Consider the following 19234-nt stretch of genomic DNA (forward strand, 5'->3'; position numbering starts at 1 on the left):
GGGTATGTGCACATTATTTCTGCAGATGTATATATACATATGTGCACACAAGCATGCATGTACACTATGCACACTGAATAAACTTCTGGATATGTACACAATAATACGTATACATGCTGCATATGTATGTACACTATTGCATATGTGTATACGTTTTATACGTTAGTGTACTGATGTACATTGTATACATGTGCATATGTGTACACTGCGCATGTGTATGCATGCTGTAGTGCACCTACGTACATTGGATAAGAATGTTATATGCATGTGTATACATATAGCAAATAGCATACCTGTGTACATACGGATGTGCTTGTGTATGCCATATGCATGTACATACAGGTTATAGTATACCTGTGTACACTGTATGCATATAGACGTGTGTACATGCTCTGCATGTACATACATGTTAGCATACCTATGTACATTTGCTATACGGATGTGTGTATGCTCTATGCTTGTACACACGTAGTGAACTTGTTTGTACACTATATATATTTGGATGTGTGTACACTCTATGCATGTACCCTACATGGATCTGGATGTGTGTGCACTCTGTACGCACGTAGTGCACTTATGTACACTCTACGTATTCGGATGTGTGTACACTCTATGCAGGTACACGTGTTACAGTGTGCCATATATGTACACTATGTGGATGTAAATGTGTGTGTGCTTTATGGCACCAGGAATAGGGCTCCCGCAGGGATCCAAGAACACACCATCTCGCTGGCACCGGAGCGTGTAGGATGAAAACAGTTGTTTGTTACAACCTAGTTGAAATTTGGCAGGTTACTCTACCCTTTGCAACGATTTAGGAACAGTCACTTCATTGATGTGTGTGTTCCTGAAATCATAAACAGCTCTGTGAGGTGTGTCTCATCCCCAGACGAGAGAGGGAACCGAAACAACAATGACTCGGTCACTTAAGTGAGGTAGAACTAACAGAGCAGCTGTCTAGCTTTCTGTATTATAACTTTGTCAGCAGCTCAATGAGAAATCGGCACTCATCAGGAAATGTGTCCACTTTCTACTGTTCTTTATTCGTGGCGTATTAACTGCCTCGTGTTATTCCTCACGATGTAGCAAAATCCTTCCTAGAGTTGTGAATATAAACAGTCCATGACAAATGTAGTATCTTCTTTGTAACATTGAAAACGATATGTAAGTTCATCTTCAGATATTGTTTGGAAGGATGAGAAGGAAGATGTTTAGGACAAAAGAATAGAGAGCTTTCAAGTAAACAGGGAAAATAAGGACTTTGTGCAAAATATTTCCAAATTTGGAATTTGAGAATACTAAATCTCACATCTAAGATCATAGGTAGTTTGTTTTTTTTGGGGGGGGGGGTTAAAATTAGTACTTGGTTTTCCATGCCTTTGGGAATTTCAGTCCTGATGGAGGATTGCAAGAATAATCTGATTTTTCAGAATAGAAGGACAGTCTGTCTCAAAGGTAAATTCCAGGTTCTACCATAGAGAAATAGAAATTGCTGTCAACTTTCTGTAAGGTTCTTCAGTTCTTTCCTCTTCTGTGGTTAAAAAACCATCTCTGGGTTTAGTCTCAGCCAAGTTCCTCTTATGAGGTTGCCTAACTTTTCACACAGCTGTTCAGAGTCTTCATCATTCGTAGTTAACTTGTTAAAAGCAAAACCTTGTACTAGTTAGATCTGGGCACCTTGAAGGCAGGGGTTTGTTTTATATTTTTAATAAGCAGCAGGGTGATGGCAGGGCTAGGGCCCTTCATCCCATCATGCGTTCCTCTGAGCTTTCAGAGCTCTCACTGCATGCTGAGTGGTGTTGGCTGTTTAGGGTTTAAATAGGAAGACGAGGCTCTGCGACTTGGGTCGCTCTTACCACCTTCATAGAGAGCTTGGTGACAGTTTAGCATGACAGTTTGTGCCCCTGCTGTGTATACTTTGTTACGGCCTCACAGAAAGGGTATTGATTTAAACGTGACTAATTTCTTCATGTTTATTTTTGCCTTTATTCCTAGTTACAGTCCTGATAATTTTTCTTCCTTTAAAATCTTGCTAATGGCTAGTGAATTAGTGATAAACTATATTTACGTGTTCTCTAAATCTAGCGATTTAATTGGAGGTCATTCTTCTTGTACCATGTGTCAGTGCTATGTCAGGATGGCTCAGTTTTACATTGTCAAAGGATTAACTAGAACAGGATGCAGCCTTACTGGAAATTGCTCGTTTGTGAAATACAGGCACTTTATTTTTTGTTATACTCGAGGTGTGTTCAAATGTAAACATTTTGAGCCGTGTTAGAAGGATATACAAGATTGTAATGAAGAAAGCAGCAACTTGATCAAGTACTAGCTAATGAATTTTATGTTTTAAGTATATGGACTGTGGACCTTGGCAATCAGTTCTCATCTTGACCTTTTATTGTTTTATTAGAATCTTGCTCTGTCACCCAGGCTGGAAGGGTGGAGCCCAGGAGTACGATCTCCATTCACTGCAACCTCTACGTCACAGGTTCAAGCGATTCTTATGCCTCAGCCTCCCTAGTAGCTGGGGTTACAGGGTGTGTGCCACCATGTCTGGATAAATTATTGTTAGTAGAGATGGGATTTTGCCATGTTGGCCAGGCTGGTCTGCAACTCCTGACCTCAAGTGATCCACCCACCTCAGCTTCCCAAAGTGCTGGGATTACAGGTCTGAGCCACCATCGCTGGCCTGACCTTCTGTTCTAATATTGGTTATTCAGTCTCGATGATAGCACCTGGTTGTATTAACTTGGGGTAGAAAGCACAATTGCAATGAATCTGGTTGTGTATATACGTGCTGACTTAGCGTTCATGGCAGCACTGTGAGGTGGGCATTGTTCCTGAAGGAAGGCTGATGGGCAAGTCGGGGCTTAGATACGGGACTTGTGGGCAATCACTGCTGTCCCATGGCTGAGATCAGGCCTGTCTGTCGCCTGTACCCTGAACTCTGAACACACAAACGAGCAAGTGTCAAGAGTCGGTGCTCGAGTGTGATGTGGCCTGTGGTGTTTGCCTCGCAGCGCTGCTTTGGCTCGGGGTAACAGGGCAACAGCTCCCTCCCTCGTGCGGCTGCCTGGGAGTCCCAGGAGAACCCACTGATACCGTTTATAAATGCCGGACATCGAGCGTTCTCCTTGGTACCAGCACATCTGGAATTGGACAGCTCGGTTAGATTCTCGGCCAGCAAACCTGTACAAGAGTGTGTGAACTCTGCGTTTGCTTCGCCCGGACAAAGGTGAATTCGTGGTCACTACTGGATGGCAACAGGTGTGGCCTCAGGAGCAGCACGGAGACAGGCACCCGGGTGCAGGAAGAGCATCTGCAAGAGGGGGTGGGGAAGGTGACAGACGCACGTGCGAGTTTAGCTGTTACCGTGGGTGGGGGGTGGTTGGGTAAGACCAGATTTTCTCATTTGTTGCCCCTTTCTGAAAAGGACCCTGAATTGACTTCTCTGTGGCTCCTCGCGCCTCCTTGTCAGGTTGGAGGAGACTGCTCCCCTGGCTCAGGCCCTGCTTGCGGCATCACGGAAGCTGCTGTTGCTTGCCCTGCCCTCCCTGTGACGTCCTCTGTGCTGTTGTCCAGGAACAGTTCTGCCGAGCAAGCTTGGACTCTGCTCCCTTCTGCTCTTGGATTTCGTGTCTGGAAGGCTTGTGTTCTTTCCTGATTTTTGATGATGCTGAGCTATGTTTTTGCAAGGATCATGCGTGCTTATAGCAGGGAGAATCCCCTTTGCAATTTTAACATCTTGACGCTCTCAAGCAGAGCTTGCTATCGAAGTTGACAGACTCCTGTGTTTTTGTTTTGGCAGAAACTGAATTTCAGTCCTAGGACAGCTTCAGCACACTTGATCCTAGCTCTTCTCTCTCACTGCTCCCCTCGTGTGTGGCAGAAATCATATGCTCTGAAGTTTACCAGTCCCTTCATTTGAAAATCAGTTAGTGTATGTGATCCTCATGAGAATTTTACTTTTTATAAAAGCAATCACAAAGACTGGGTTTTGCAGAACCAGTGTTTTATGTGTATATTAATTGCACTCACAATAAGCTTTGTCTTCTAAATATTTCATGTTTCAGATTAGCCCTGGGATCATGCCCTAGAGTAGTTTTGCTTTTCCGCTTTTATTTTTGGCTAAGGTAAAGTTGAGAACATTGTGATATTAGATGTAGTGAGTCCTTTTAGTTTCTTCTATGTCTGTTTTCCTTTAAGCCAGAACCAGCAGACTGATACCAGTTTGTGAGCACCTGGCATCTCCCAGGCCTTTCCTGGGTCTTCCCTCCGCTGTCTTGTGGACAGGGCAGTCATTGGTGGAAGATGAACTTGAGAATCTGTGTGTGGACTTAAGTAAATGTCATAGCTCTCTTCTGTGACAAACTGAATGACATTAAGCCCAGTAAATTGTAACAGCAGACTTTGCACATACAAAGCATTGAACACCAGGAAGGTAACCAGGCTGCGATGTTTCTGGTCCTGCACAAGACCTCCGGTATCACAGTGCATTTAACATACTGGCAGCATTGAGTGTTTGAAAATGTTGTGTACGTACCATGTCCGTGATTTTCGAGGGCCTGGATAAACACCTCTGTGGTTATCGCAATCTTTATCAATGGGAGCTTAAGGTTAGTACTGGGGCAGACTGTGTTTTAAAGAATTAAGGTGTCTCGAGTATGTTTCAGTTTTCCCATGAAGAAGAAACATGTCAGCTGTTCTTTCCTGGACTGTGGCTATCACAGTGCCCCACCACGGTCGGTCACATGTTTACTTCCCCTCCATTTAACCGGGCTGGGCTTGGGCCAGAGTACTTCGGTTGTCAAATGTCATATGAGGCTGAGGAACTGTCTTCTGCTTCATCATTAGCTTATGGAAACACTGTTTTCCAAAGCATACTCTCCTTTATCATTTGTGTTTATATAAAATAATGGAATGGCTATTTTAACTGTGCAGTTTCCTATGTTTGGTTATTTAATTGCAGAAAGATAATGGTTTTATTTTGCTAAAATCTGTGCTAGGAATTGTGCAAAATCTTTGTGAAATGCCCAGTTTACTAGCTTAAGTTATAGATCTTTGTATAGAAAAGAAAAAGCCTATTGCTACAAGGAGCATTGTCTTTACCGATGCAAAAAGCTTTAAACTTATTGGCCGTGTAGTAGGTAAAAATGCATCAGAATGTGACGAAAATTGAGAAAAGCATTGAAGTTTTAAAATCTGCTCTGCAGTTTTCTTCAACTCCCTTGCAAGATACTTAATTTGAATAAAAGACAGAATAAAGTGTTCCCACTGAGGAAAGTGGCAGGAGGACTGTTTAGAATGTGTTCTGAATCTGAGCAGTCCTGCCACACTCGTCTGTGATATGGTGGTGTCCATGGTATCACTTTTACAGAACTTTAAGAATGCCTCTGTGAATAAAATACATTTTATTCTTAGTATTTCTGTTTTGAGTTTTGAGGTGTGTAAAACATGTTAATGGTTTCTTTCCCTTACAGAATTTGCTTGTTCTTTTTTTTTTTTTTAAATGCCTACAAGACTCTGAAGCACATTAATCGCTTAAAAAGGAAAGAAAAAAAAAAGGGCCAGGCGTGATGGCTCACGCCTGTAATCCCAGCGCTTTGGGAGGCCGAGGCGGGCGGATTGCTTGAGGCTCGGAACTCGAGACCCAGGGAACCAGCCTGGGCAACCTGGTGAAATCCCATCTCTACGGAAAACACACAAATTAGCTGGGCATGATGGCTGCACACCTGTAGTCCCGGCTACTCCAGAGGCTGAAGAGAATCGCTTGAGCCTGGGAGGTGGACCTTGCAGTGAGTGGAGATCACGCCCCTGCTGTCAAGCCTTGACAGAGTTGGGACCCTGTCTGAAAAACAGCAACGTTCATAACGTATGGGTGAACTGCCCGGCTGCTCTGTCTAGAGTAGAATAAATCTAATTATGTTTTTGCCTTTTATTAGCATTGAAATTTTCTTAATTATCCCTTTGTTTTCATTACATTGTAGCAATATATTGCTGCTTAGAGTCTGGAACAAGTAGGCTTCTCTGGATCAGGTTCTTACTGGATGGCTAAAACTTAGAATGATTTTTCCCTTCCTTGGATGTGACTTATAGAACTTTGCCTTTTGAGGTGATGTGTTGCATTTGATAGCGGACACAGGAATGCCCGAAGAATTCACTTACAGGGCTAAAATATACGTGCTTTGTAGTGTTTCCCTCCTAGAATGAAAACGGTACCTCTCATTTGTGGGTCGATGATGCTATTTGCTGAAAACTTTTAAAATTTTATTTATTTTATTTTATTTTTTTCAGACGGAGTCTTGCTCTGTCGCCGAGGCTGGAGTGCAGTGGTGTGATCTTGCTCTCTGCAAACTCCGCCTCCTGGCTTCACGCCATTCTCCTGCCTCAGCCTCCCGAGTACGTGGGACTACAGGTGCCCGCCAGCACGCCTGGCTAATTTTTTGTATTTTTGGTAGAGACGGGGGTTTCATCGTGTTAGCCAGGATGGTCTCGATCGCCTGACCTTGTGATCTGCCTGCCTCCTTCTTCCAAAGTTCTGGGATTACAAGCATAAACCGCCGCCCCCGGCCAAATACATGTTTGTTTACTGCCTCAGTCCTCCGTTGGGTAGCCCTGTTCTTCGTCGGATATTCAGGGAGCGGGGGCATCTTGAGTCTTGAAAGGTGTGCTCTGCGAGATGGGAATCTTCCGGCTGCTTATTTAGGGAATCCTGCCGGCTGTCATTTACTGGAGAGCGCAGTTTCCTGGCTGCCCTGGTCTTTGAGGGGAGGGAGACTGAGGGGTCATTTTCCCACCTGGACCAATGTGTTTATTAAACCTGGTTTGTGTATCATTTGGATCTTTTTATGAAGGAAAAGCTACATCTGTGACTTTCAGATGAGTGGAAGTCATGTTAAAAAATATATATATATATAAATATATATATATATATATAGGCTACTATGGAGAAGTTTTGTCCTTGTGACCTGTGAATACAGTCACAGGAGAGCAGAATGTTCATGGTGTGGGTGCTTACAGTGTACATGCAGAGTCACATTCTTCACTAGTATTACGTTAAAAAGTGACAAATAAGAGAGAAATATTTTGCTCATTACAACGTCGGTAAGAAGCTGGCAGCACTCTTGTTTTTGGAGGGGTGTGAAGGGAATATTGAGAAAGTGTCATCAACATTAGACTCGCCCACTCTGCAAATCCTGTGCCAGCTGGAGTGAGGACCCCGTGATGGAAAGATGCACCCCTCTTCCCGGAAGGAGTTGAATCTTTGTAGCGCTCAGGACGCATGGTTCATCTCTATATAAAGGCAGAGTGTGAAACGCCGTGGAGGCTGAGAGAAGCGATGTGGTTAGCAAGTATGAGTGAGACGTTTGGGGCTTGTTAGCACCTGGCGTGTGTGCAGCAAGCTTTGCTATCTGCACATGTGTGATCCTTAGAACACTGGCGTCTGGAGCCATGGGGGCTGTCGAGGGCCCCAGCTCCTGGCGGGCTGAGGAGTTCCCTGTTACCACCAGGATAACCGTGATTTTTGAAGGCTGTCACTCAATCCCAAGTCCTGGAAGGGGGCTCCTTTCAGAGAGGAAAACACCCCTAGAGCCTCAGGCAGAATTCAGTGATTTTTCTTATAATGTTGCTTAGATTTCGCAAACATGAAACCAAGAACATATTTCAGAATGCTTATGGTTCTTTTGTAACCATGGAAACAAAGTAAGTTGCAGTCGATGGACAGTTTGCGGAAGCTGAACTGCCTACATCGTGAGCACGGCGCTCTCCCTACCGCCCTGGGCCTTGCTCCGGTTTGCTGGGGAGGCTTTGCAGGGCCTCTTGGCTGGGATACCTCTCTCATGTCCCATGTTGCTACCCCTGGTCACAGCCATACTGCTGGGCACCTGCGCCGTGAGGTCACTGAGTGGACACGGAGCCGCGGGGCAGCAGTTGGTCAGGAGGTGGCATCCACATGGTCCGAAACAGGTTTCTGTTCATTAAGAATGATCATTGCAATAAAAACAGAGTGAAAGAAAACTCTACTGACCTGAGAATGCGTCCGCTGAGTTGCATAGGGAAGTGCAGTGAGGAAGGTGAGGGCTGAAAGGAAATGAGGGAGGGAGAGGAAAGGAGAGAAGGGAAGCGAAAGGGGGAGGGCGGATGGGAGTGAAGAGGGAGATGGAGGAGGAAGAAGAGAGAGGGCGGTGGGCAGGAGCCTGGGAAATGTGTCCCAGAGCCGGTTCCTGACCGTCGTGGGTGCGTCAGAGCTGATCTTCCAGGAGAGGTGGCCTGGGAGGGCTGACCCTTAGGAAGTGAGGGCCAGGGGGAGCTGATTTTTTGGCCCTCAGCGGGGCTGTTGTTGACCTGAGATACAGTCGATAGTTTTCCTGAAGAGATCGTCTGCACAGCCACCGTTTGCTGCCAGGTTGGAGACAGAAGTGCTCCTCCCCATGGATTCTTTCTAGTTTGTGGATTTTTCCCAGTTTACCTGAGCAGCCTGTCAGTGGAAATGTCGGGGATTACTAACATGTCTCCATTCTACAGAGCAGTCGACCAGCTTCCGATCCTGTAGTTGTTGGGGGCACCATTCCGGTCCTGTCAGTGCCGGCCCAGCGTGGAAGCCGCAGCCCGAGGTGCTGGGAAACCTGCGGGGCTCTCACTGCCAGGGTTCTGATGGGAATCGAGCGCTGGAAGAAAGATGTCCTTAGGGCAGAGCCTGGCGAGGAGGGGGTGCTGCTGTTGCAGCAGTACATGGAATTTCAAATGACAAATGAAACAAGCTTTTAATTATGACCAGAGCCCTATGCTCTGCGTTTCTTCAAATGGAAATGTTGTGCTGAAATAAAATTGCTGTTAATCGGTTGCCTCATGCAAGACGCAAGACGGAGGGCTGGGAGCAAAGTAGAACGTGGACTTATCTACAAAGCTTCCTCCTCCCAGACTATCATCAGTTGGATGGTGCTACACAGGAATATGTGAGAATTCGTGTGAGAAAGGTGATGGGTGCAGACCTGTGTGACCGGCAGGTGTGGGGGAGGTTTGAGAGAAGCTTTTGGCTGAAGTGTGATGTCAGATGCAGGAGCTGAAGTGTGATGTCTGTCTGGATGGAAGAGCACACACGCCTCTGGGCTGCGGGAAACAGATAAAGGAGGAGGTGGACAGACGTGAGTCGTGTCTTAGGAATGGTAGCAATTCAGGCAGACCCAGGATCAGGCTCCCACGGGGGAGGAGTGGATATCAGGACCCAGGGAGCGTGGGGCGGGGGTCATGCCCAGGCCTCTGCGGGTCTTGCTCTTGTGTCAGCAGGGCCCTGTGCTTGCCCTCCTTAAAACTTTCCTGATCCATAAAACGGGCACGACAAAATCCACCTTGTGACACTGAAGCTTAAATGAGATGATGTACATGGTGTCTTCCTTCCCTTCCTGACACATCCTAGACTCACAGCTATGGTAGCAGCGACAGACTGGATGGAATGCTGGAGCCCCTTTGCGCCTGGTGAAGCCACATGGATTTGTGCAGTGCTGGCGACTGTCTTTGAAAGCCTTTGGTCATGGCAGTGGCAGCCTGGAGTGGCTCCTGGCATACTTGAGTCTGTGGAGTGCAAGGTTGACTGGAGCTCCGGGGCCATTGATACTATCCAGGGGTGAGCTGATGAGGCCCTAAAACATGGGGGGAAGGCCGAGAGGACTTGGCTGCCAGAAGCATTGTAGATTTCTGGCTTCGAGAACTTGCTGACTTATGGACATAGGAAGGTAAACCCAGATGGCTCCAAAATTGTAAGTCCAGAAGAAAGGTGGGAGGGTACAATTGCTGACTAGGTCATGGTTGCCCTGTCCCTTTGTTTCTGGCCATCGTTTCTCCTCCCTCCCCCTGCCTTTGTGGGCTGGAGGGCCTGAGCCTGCACAGCGGTCTATTTCATGATGACAATGGCCGATTATTACCCTGCAGTAAGAAGTCTCTCCATTTTATTTGGCAGCAGTAGTTAAATAAATTTAAGGAGTGATGGTGTAGTAGTATTTGTTTTGTTTGTGCTTTTTTTTTTTTTTTAGTGTCATTTAACTGAATGTTATTTCCAATTTCACTGATCACTTTGAGAGGCCAAAACATGCTTTGATTTGTTATTTTGTGTTTGAGCTAGTTTATTGCCTCACAGGAATGCCAAGTATTCTGTTGTCACACATCATTAAGTATCTCAAATTGTGTTACTATAATACTTAGCTGAATTACCTCCCTTATTTTGGCTTTTAAAAATCTAAAATCTGTGTGAAACACAGGATGGTGCATCTCCATTGAGGGTTGTTGAGAAGTGTGACTTTTGCTGGCATGCTTGAGAATCAGTGACATTATTTTATAGAAACACTTTGTAACTGACAGCAAAGCTAGAAGCTCCTGTAAAGGGCAGAGTAGGCAACGTGTGATGCTTTGAGGGCCACAGAAGTCTCTGCATATATTTCTTTTGTGAAAACTTCAACGTGTAAAAATCCCTGGCCAAGGCTCGGTCGGGGATCATGGTTTGCAGACCCTTAACAGCAGTTTAGCTGAAAGCTGGTCTCCCATGCGGTGAGCAGGAGCCCACCTCATTGCTTCAGCCAGGAAGATGCTGCCCTGATGCTGGAATTTACTTCAAACAAACTTGAAAGCTCTGGCACCGCTGCTCATTTCCATACTGTTGCAGGCTATCTAAAATACGGAGGATGCCTTGGCGTTTTGATTTTGTTACTCCTCTTGAACGGCTCTGAGATGGATCATCGCGAGTTAGACATTTGCAGAAATGATCAAGCAGAGCTGCAGTCATCTTGCAGATCAAGTGAAGTTTTTTCTGAAAACTCGTTACAGGCTTAAATTTCTGATCCCGTTCCATCCACTGATCTTGTATGATTGGTTTCTTTTTGTACCCATTTGGGTCTATGAAGCGTCTCCCCACCGTGGTAGAAATTTAGCTCTGATATTGTGCGTGAGTCGGTATCCTCACTCCTCATCTGCGAGGAGAAAGTGCTGCAGGTCCTGTGTGGTTTCCATCCCCTCCCTGCACGCGGATGGATTGGGAGGTATTTGTGGTGTGTGAACTTGCTACCCCCAGAGCCTTCTGCTTCATTCCCTGGACCGCTTTCCTCCCACCTCCCTCCTGACTCACTCCCCTGGACCACACTTCTCCCTCCTGGTTCACTCCTTGGGCCGAACTCCACCCTCCTCCGTCCTGGTTCACTGCCCTGGGCCCCCACGCCTCCCTCCTGGTTCACTCCCCTGAGCCCCCACGCCTCCCTCATAGTTCACTCCCCTGGGCCCCCACTCCTCCCTACTCTCCTGGGCCACATTCCTCCCTCCTGGTTCACTCCCCTGGGTCCCCAATCCTCCCTCTTGGGGGCTTGGTAGTCTCTGATGTGCTTGTGCCAGCACGATAAGGCTGAGTGGCAGCTCCAGGGCTGCGGCTGCTCACGCAGCTGTGGCATGAGTGCAGAGAACTGCGGGGATGCAGCTGCCCTTGCTGTGAGGCTTCGAGTGTCATAGTCGATATGGGAAACTGGGTGGGATGTGGATGTCCCAGGAAGGGACAGGAGCCTCCCCTCAGCCTCTGTCAAACAGTTCTCAGCCAGGCGTGGTGGCTCACGCCTGTAATCCCAGCACTTTGGGAGGCCGGAGCGGGCAGATGACCTGAGGTCAGGAGTTGGAGACCAGCTTGGCCAATGTGGTAATTTTTGACGCATTAAGGATTAAGGAAAATGACTCTCACTAGTTTGCCTTGCTTTTTAATTGATAATTGGTATACCCCAGTAGTCTGAACTTGTTAAGCAACCATTCTTACCGAAAGACTAATCTTTAAAAGTCTCTTCCTCTTGACACGTCTTTGGCTGCTGTAATCAAATGCAATGTAATCAGCACTGGTTAATGGCTTTCCTTGCTTGGCTAACAAATGCTCCTCAAAAACTTTGATTTCTTGTTATTTTCATTTATAATTATGTTTTAAGCCTTCAAATTTTTCTAGCTTTCCTGCGAGTTGGGAATAACTGTGATGGGTGCTTAGTTTGGGATGTTGACGTACACTCTATGCCCAGCTACTATGCCATTGTGTGAACACTGATTTCTCACTTTCTCATGAAGACTGATTTCACCTAGTTTGGTAAATTCTATTAATTTTAAGGAAGGGGGTGGAATGCAACTGCTGTTAGGAGGCTTTTCTAAGGATCGAGGAAATGTTGCCATGATTATTACCATTACAGAAGGCACATAAAAATACGTGCTGCCTTCAGTCATGATGAATCTGTAAGTCCGCATCTGTGACTGCAGAAAACGGCAGCCCCAAATCTTAAAATCGTGTGGATGCACCAAGCCCATCTGCAGGGCACTGTGGAGCAGCCTGCATTAACCGAAGTTGGCCCACAAGCCCTGAGGGATGGTGTCTGAGTTATGATAAGGCTCTGACTTGGGATTAAACAGGCCTCCAAATAGTGTGATATTCTAAACAAAGACATGATACTGCCCAGGGAGCCCAGTGGGCACCTGTAGGCAGTGTAGGTGAGAAAAGGTTCCAAAGAAGATTCCTGCAGCTCAGCTAGGAGGATTCTGTAAGGCAGTAGACACATCAATGTTCACATAGGAGTGTTGAGCTATATTCATTCCTTTTAAGCAGCCAGGCTTGTGTGTGTTTTTAGGGGCACTCACATGGCGCGCTTTCCACCCTCACTGCCGGTTGTGCCTGTTTGATGTTGCGGACTTCTGTGTTAAGTGTGTCCACTCTCCAAATGTATCTCTGTCTCTAGAATATTTTAGAGTAGACCATTTATTGTTTAAACGCTTGTTTTTAGTGAGGAAGAAATCTTTAAAATGGGCCATACAGACCCTGCTATAAATGTTGAACAATGGCACGTGTAATGTTTAACACGTAGTGTTTAAAGTAGAAGACAGTTTAATTTAGAAATCCTGTTGCAATGCCAACTTAAATTACGACCATCTGTACACATATGGAAAAGAATGAGAGTGAAGGTACAGAATTGGAATTTTGTCTATTTTGTAGAGATTCTGTAATGTATCAGGTACAAGTCTCACTTCATGATTTAAATGCATGAAGCTGAAATTAGAAAACTTGACAAAAACATGCCTTTGAATAGTGAGCCTTTATCCTCCTTGAAATAGTGATTCATTCACTAAAACGTCCACCTGCAACTTTGTCAAATACATTTGTTGCATTAGTCCTCAAGTGAGCTCAGTTTTCCAGACAGACAGATTATTACTGTTTAAAGTTTGTCCTGATGATGTTGGTGAACAGGGAAAATCCTTTGACGTGGATCCTCTGTGTGTGTTACACATCAGACGCGGCCTGCCCAACCCTCTGCCTGTAACTGGGAAGCTTGACTGTCAGGATCATTGTAGAGAACCTTGAGGAAAGCAAAACAAGCCTCTGGAGTAGCAAAAGATGTAGCTGATTTCATGCAATAAAACTTACACATTTTTCTTTAAAATGCTTCCTTCGGAACGTCAGCTTGCTGACTATCTTAGAATCGCTGTAGTCCGCTGACAGCAGTCGTGGGAACAGGTGCATGGCCTGGCTGATGCAGGAGGGTCTCAGAGCGGAGCCACACTCCTGACACTGAAGGAGGGGCTGGAGCCATCACGCTCGTGACTCGTGCAGATGGCCTTGGCTGACCTCCAGAAGAGAAAACGTCAGTATCCAAGGAGGAAAAAGTCTATTAATTTCATGAGTGTTTGCCTTCGCAATGGCTAATACCCTGAGTTTGTGGCACCTGCTGTCTCTGGAATGAGGAGTCTTCCCTTCCTGGCAGACAAGCTCTAGATGGGAACAGGAGCTGTGGTTGCTGGATTGAAGAGGTTTCCTTCTTGGGGAGGTGGTCTTCGAGCCTGACATGAAGGAAGTTGTGACTGGCGGGAAAGGGCCTTGGAGACAGTGTATTTACCAGGAGGGTTGGTGACTGAGAACCATCCTGTTCCGAGTGTTGCCATTCTGGTTCTAGAGTAAACTTGGGGAGAAACAACAGCCAAAAGCCCCGAGGAATATTCTGTGATGTTGATGACATTTGGTAGATTTGTTGCTGAGACTCTGAAATGAGAAGCCCTGGAGGTGCAGGTCTATCAGGCCATGCGACGTGAGACAGCTGCTGCTTCAGGGGTTCGAGTCCCCGTGCCAGAGGCTCAGTCCTGCAGAGACTTCTGCACAGTGGGCAACTGATGCCTCCGGTTGATTGTGAGTCCCCCAGATGAATACCCATGAAAGGTACCGTGTCAGCAAAGAGTCAAACTCTGTGAAGCATTCGGAGATTTATTCTGAGCCAAATGAGTTACCATGGCCCTTGATACTGCCCTCAGGAGATCCTAAGAACGTATTCCCAAGGTGGTCAGAGCCCAGCCTGGTTTTATAGCTTTTAGGGAGGCATAAGACAATCAATCAAATAAATGTAAGATGTACATGGGTTTGGTCTGGAAAGGTGGGACAACTGGAAGCAGGGGTGTCCAGGTCATAGGTAGATTCGAAAATTTCCTGATTGACAGTTGGTTAAGAGAGTTGTCAGATAAGGGGTTGTGGAGACCAAGGCTTTGTCATGTGGAGGAAATCCTCCAGGTAGCTTTGGAGAGAATAGATTGTAAATGTTTCCCATCAGACTAAGCGTCTAAGTTCTGTCTAATTCCAGAAGGGAGGTAGGGTGATGAGGCAAGTCCGACGCCCCAGCGATCATGGCCTGGACTAGTTTTTCAGATTAGCTTTGGAATGCCCTTGTCAAAAGCAGGGGCTGTTCAGATGGGCAAAGGGGCTTCGAATTCTAATGTTTTTAAAACCAGAAAGTGATTGTGTTTTTTTCTGTGGATGACAGCCAGTGTGGTAATTATTTTATTAGCAGATTAATTTGGAAGTCAATGTGTTTTCAAGTATGTTAATTATTAAATCATCAACAAACAGAGAAGGGCTTACTTTGAAACCAGCCTGAGACTCAAGAGGCTCATCAAAGAAAACGATGGACTTGGGAGAACTGATTCACGTGTTTACTGTGCCAAGTTTCAGACATTACGAGAAGTCTGTGCTGATACATTGTGACTTGAGAACTTAAATCTTGATGGACTCTTAAGAGTGAGGCTTTTTTTTTTCTTTTCTTTTTAAATGGTCAGTGTTTCTGTCTCCTGTGTTTTGTCTTCCAGCCGCTGAGCATTTTAGCTTTGTGTTAACGTGGCCTTGTTCTCCGAACCACCTGCTTTGTGGCTCCTCTGTCCTTGCCCACCTTGATCGCGTCTTCCCTGCCCCGTGGGTTTTATCCCGAGGACTGTTCTCCGCTGTTGGGAGGGTAGGGTCAGTGGACACTGGCTTTACCGACTCATTTTCTGTGTAGCTCCCAGTTTCTCAAATTCTTAATTGTCTTGGATTCCCTGTGAAACTGGGAGTCAGGCCTTGGGCGCAGTGCTGGGTGGCCTTGGGCACAGTACTGGGGCAGGAGGGAGAGATAAGAACAGGAAGGATGGGTTTGTCAGGGGAAGGAACCCCTTGCCAAATTCCTGTGTCTGTTTTAGGTTAAAGATGAATGGCCGGATGGTGGATGTCTCACCTGCTGTGGCTGGACCTCGCTGTGCTGAACCCTGAGCAGGGGCCCCAGCAGCTGCCTCCTGCCAGGCCGGGGCCACAGGGCTGGGCTTCTGCCTCTGGGAGGGCTCGTGCCAAGGTGCAAGGGTCTGCACCGCTCGTGTGTGACCTGAGGGGCATGTGGGAAGCTTTTCTGTGCTCCTCACCTGGGAGAAGTTGAGCTCATCTGGGCTAGAGCCTCTGGGGAGGTAGGAAGGCAGAGGCCTGGAATTCCTGCTTTCCCCAGACAGCAAGAAAGCTCAGCGTTGCACCTGCTCTGAGATGCCCTCAGCAGCCATATATAGTTGATTTTAACATGACGGAAGGTGCCAATTAACCCGGCTCTGTGGAGAGCTTTGAGGAGTCCAGGCCCTGGGCCCCGGGCTTTTTAATATGTTCCTTCCTGAACAAAAAACAAAAGATCCCTGTGGCTGATGTCGACTGCGTGGGGTAGGACATGCCGAGCTTGGGTGGGGCTTGCCCCTGAGTTTCCTTGGTGCTCCTCCCAGCCCCCACGGATACCAGCCTCTCCAGGCCGAGGCTTGTCCTGTTTAGACCCTCGTTGGTGGGGTCTGTGGTCCTGGATCGAGGGCCCAAGCACTTCTTTCATATTATTATAAATGATTCACCAGAGATGCACGGCTGTGCCCAAACATCTCACGAGCATGAGATACAGCCAGTGTCGCCGCCGCAAGCTCATAATTCTAGTGGAAAGAGGAAATTTTACTTTTAATGTGCTCGTGTGACTCAGATGCAAATATTCAATTCCCATTAAACTTTCACGACCTTGAGATCCTCTGAGATTCCTTGGAAAGCCGTTCCTTGGCCCCACGACTAACTCTCCTGTGGAAGGAGGCTGGGGTGGTCCGCGGGGTCTGGGATCCTGCTGCGTTCTCCAGGATTCCTTAGGTTTCATCATTAGTCCCAGCTCTTCAGCAGATGGAGCTGATTGACTCTGACATTTCCATTATATTGTTCTTGTGTTGCCTCAGTTAACTTAGAATAACCAGTATTTACCAGAATTAATTGATGGCGAGATGGGAATTATTGGTGATTCCCTGACATAGGCAGCCTGTATAGATAAGCGTGTTACACGGTGTCTAATTTCTGAGATGTTGGTCCACACCTTCTCAGGAGCACACTTTCAGGGGTAGATTCCTGTGCAGGAGAAGCTGCTTTTCCCCGAGACGCGGTGGCGGCTCCTGCACTGGCATGGCAGGGTGGCTGTGTGACTGGGCAGGGCTGGACATGCTCCTGCGCTGGGCGCCCACCTCCGCCCTACATCTGTGTCGAGGGTGCCTGCCTTTGTTCCCCCAGGTCGAACTCATAGAATTGTATACCTTCCTGACACATTCCTGCATAGAGATGATTAGATCTGGGGGCTGAATCTCAATCTGACACGCATGTAGGTAAATTATTGACGTGAATGACTTGGGTCCTCCACCTTCAGGGTCAGGAGGCACGAGGTGGGTTTGGAGACAGCTGCCTGGCTTCAGGAAGTTTCTCTCAGAGCCTGTTTCTTTCTCTAGCAAAGTAAATGATGCCTACCTCACCGGGCTTAACACACGCTCAGTACTCAGATGCTGTCTGATCTTTGTTATAGTTAGTATTTGGGGAACAGCGTGGCTGGTAAGAAAATGTGTTATCTTTACAATTTATACAATGTCATACAAGGCAAGCGTGAAACCGGGACACTACCTTAATCTGAAGATGCTGGTGCTTAGTCTTCTCCTCAAGCATTTTGTTGTCATTCTGGCGTGTGTCAGCCAAGTCATATGATGGTACCGCGTGCGTGATGCCAGCTCAGTTACCTTGGAATGGGGAACCTGAGGCTGCCAGGGAGCATCCCTCCTGCCTCCAGTCCTCAGGGGTTTCTCTCTCTCTCTCCTTTCCTCTGTCCCTCCCTATCCCCCAATCTTCCTCACCACTCCTGCTCCCCTCCCTACCCTCCTCACTTACTCTACAACAGAGGTCCAGACTTTGACAAATCCCAGCTGGGCCTATTTATCGCTTGGCTGGGAAAGCAGAGGGAAAGGGGCCCAGTTACTACAAAAATAGAGAATTGAAATAGAATGTGAGCTATTTTTGCGTCTTGTTTTTTATTTTATTCTGAATATAAAAGGCAAGTGTCAAACAAAATCGGTGCTAACTGCGCCACTCAGCTCCGAGTCTGCTTTGTCGGGGCTCCATGGGTTCCCACGCCCTGGCCTTCTCCATGAGCGTCTGGACACGCCGTGGCTGTGAAAGGAGCATTCAGTTATGGTCCTTTGAATGTTGCAGAGTCATGTTTAATAAAAATCTTCACGTTTACCCACAGCCAAGTCTTGATTTAATAACAGGTACTGCAGGTCTCTGGGTAGGGCTGAGCCTCTGTTTTAGAAGCAGCTGCACCATCTGAGGGGCAGGTCCGTGTGGGCTGGCAGGCGGCCTGGTCCTTGGAGCACAGGGTGGACCTGACTCAGTCCTGGCAGTGGGGGGCCTTGCAGTTCTAGGATGTAGTGATGCAACCTGTGGCATAAATAAAAAGCCTCATGTGCCCCCATGAGAAGCTGGGGCTTCCCCTCAGTACTGTGGTGTGCTGTGTTTGTGATCGTGCAGATGTAAAAGGGTGAGGGAGATGTCTAAAAACCAGGCTCCCAAAGACAGCCCTTCATGTCTGGTGCTTTCATGTGTATATGCACACGTGTTTGACGCGTGTACACCTTCACACGTTCACCTCTTTCATGCATGTACACCTGTTCCTGTGTTCATACACCTGTTTCGCGCATGCGCCTGTTTCGCCTGTGTATGTGCCTGCGCGTTCACCCTGTATTGCGTCATACGTTGTATTTTACATATTGGGTATTTTCAGTTTGTATCGTGAGCTTGTAACGACGTCGTGAAGAAAAGAGGGGGCCCTGGCAGCCTTTGGCTCTGAGAAACGTGATGTCACGGGAACAGATGAGACAGCCCGGGTGAGGCCGGCAGAGGCCATCGTGGCCTTGGGAGTCCGTGCACATCCACTGTCTGTCGCTGTGTGACAAGTGACCCCAAAACCTAGGGGCTTAAGGCAACATACACGTACGACTGTACAGCTTTTTCAGGTTGGAAATTCAGGGCAGCCCTGCTGAGCGGCTCTGGCCCAGTCCCCCGGGTCACTGTGAAGATGCTGTCCAGGGCTGCAGCCATCTGTAGGCTCAGCTGGGCTGGAAGTACTGCTCCAGGATGCCGTGCTGACGTGTCTGCGGGCAGAGGCCTGGTCGTCCACACCTTGCCACTCCCCGGGGCTGCCAAGTGCATTCCTGCCCAGGGCCGCTCCTTTCCCCAGAGACGTAGCAGTGCTGGTCTTATGCCCAGCGTCAAGGTGGCCGGGTCAGGAGCAAAGACTTGTTTCCCCTACTCGGCGGCTACTCCTGCAGGGCTGGGCGACAGTGGAGGTCGCGCAGGAAGGTGTTCGCTGAAGACCGTGCTCTGTGACTTGACGGGTGTTCCTCCCAGGAGAGTGAAATGGAGACTGGACGCCGGAAGCAGCATCCTGCGTGACCCCATGTGTAGTGGGGTCACAGCAGAGCTAAGTCCTTCCTTTACAGATACTTTTCAGAGTCTACCCGCCTTTAGATTCTCTGATTAACGTGTCTGAGGAGGGTCCCAGGAGTCTGCTACCTGCCAGGCCAAGGAGGTTCCCTGCATGTGGCTCTCCCCTGACACCTTGAG

This window comes from Macaca nemestrina, unplaced genomic scaffold, assembly GCF_043159975.1.
Source record: "Macaca nemestrina isolate mMacNem1 unplaced genomic scaffold, mMacNem.hap1 Scaffold_74, whole genome shotgun sequence".
Taxonomy (NCBI): Eukaryota; Metazoa; Chordata; class Mammalia; order Primates; family Cercopithecidae; genus Macaca; species Macaca nemestrina.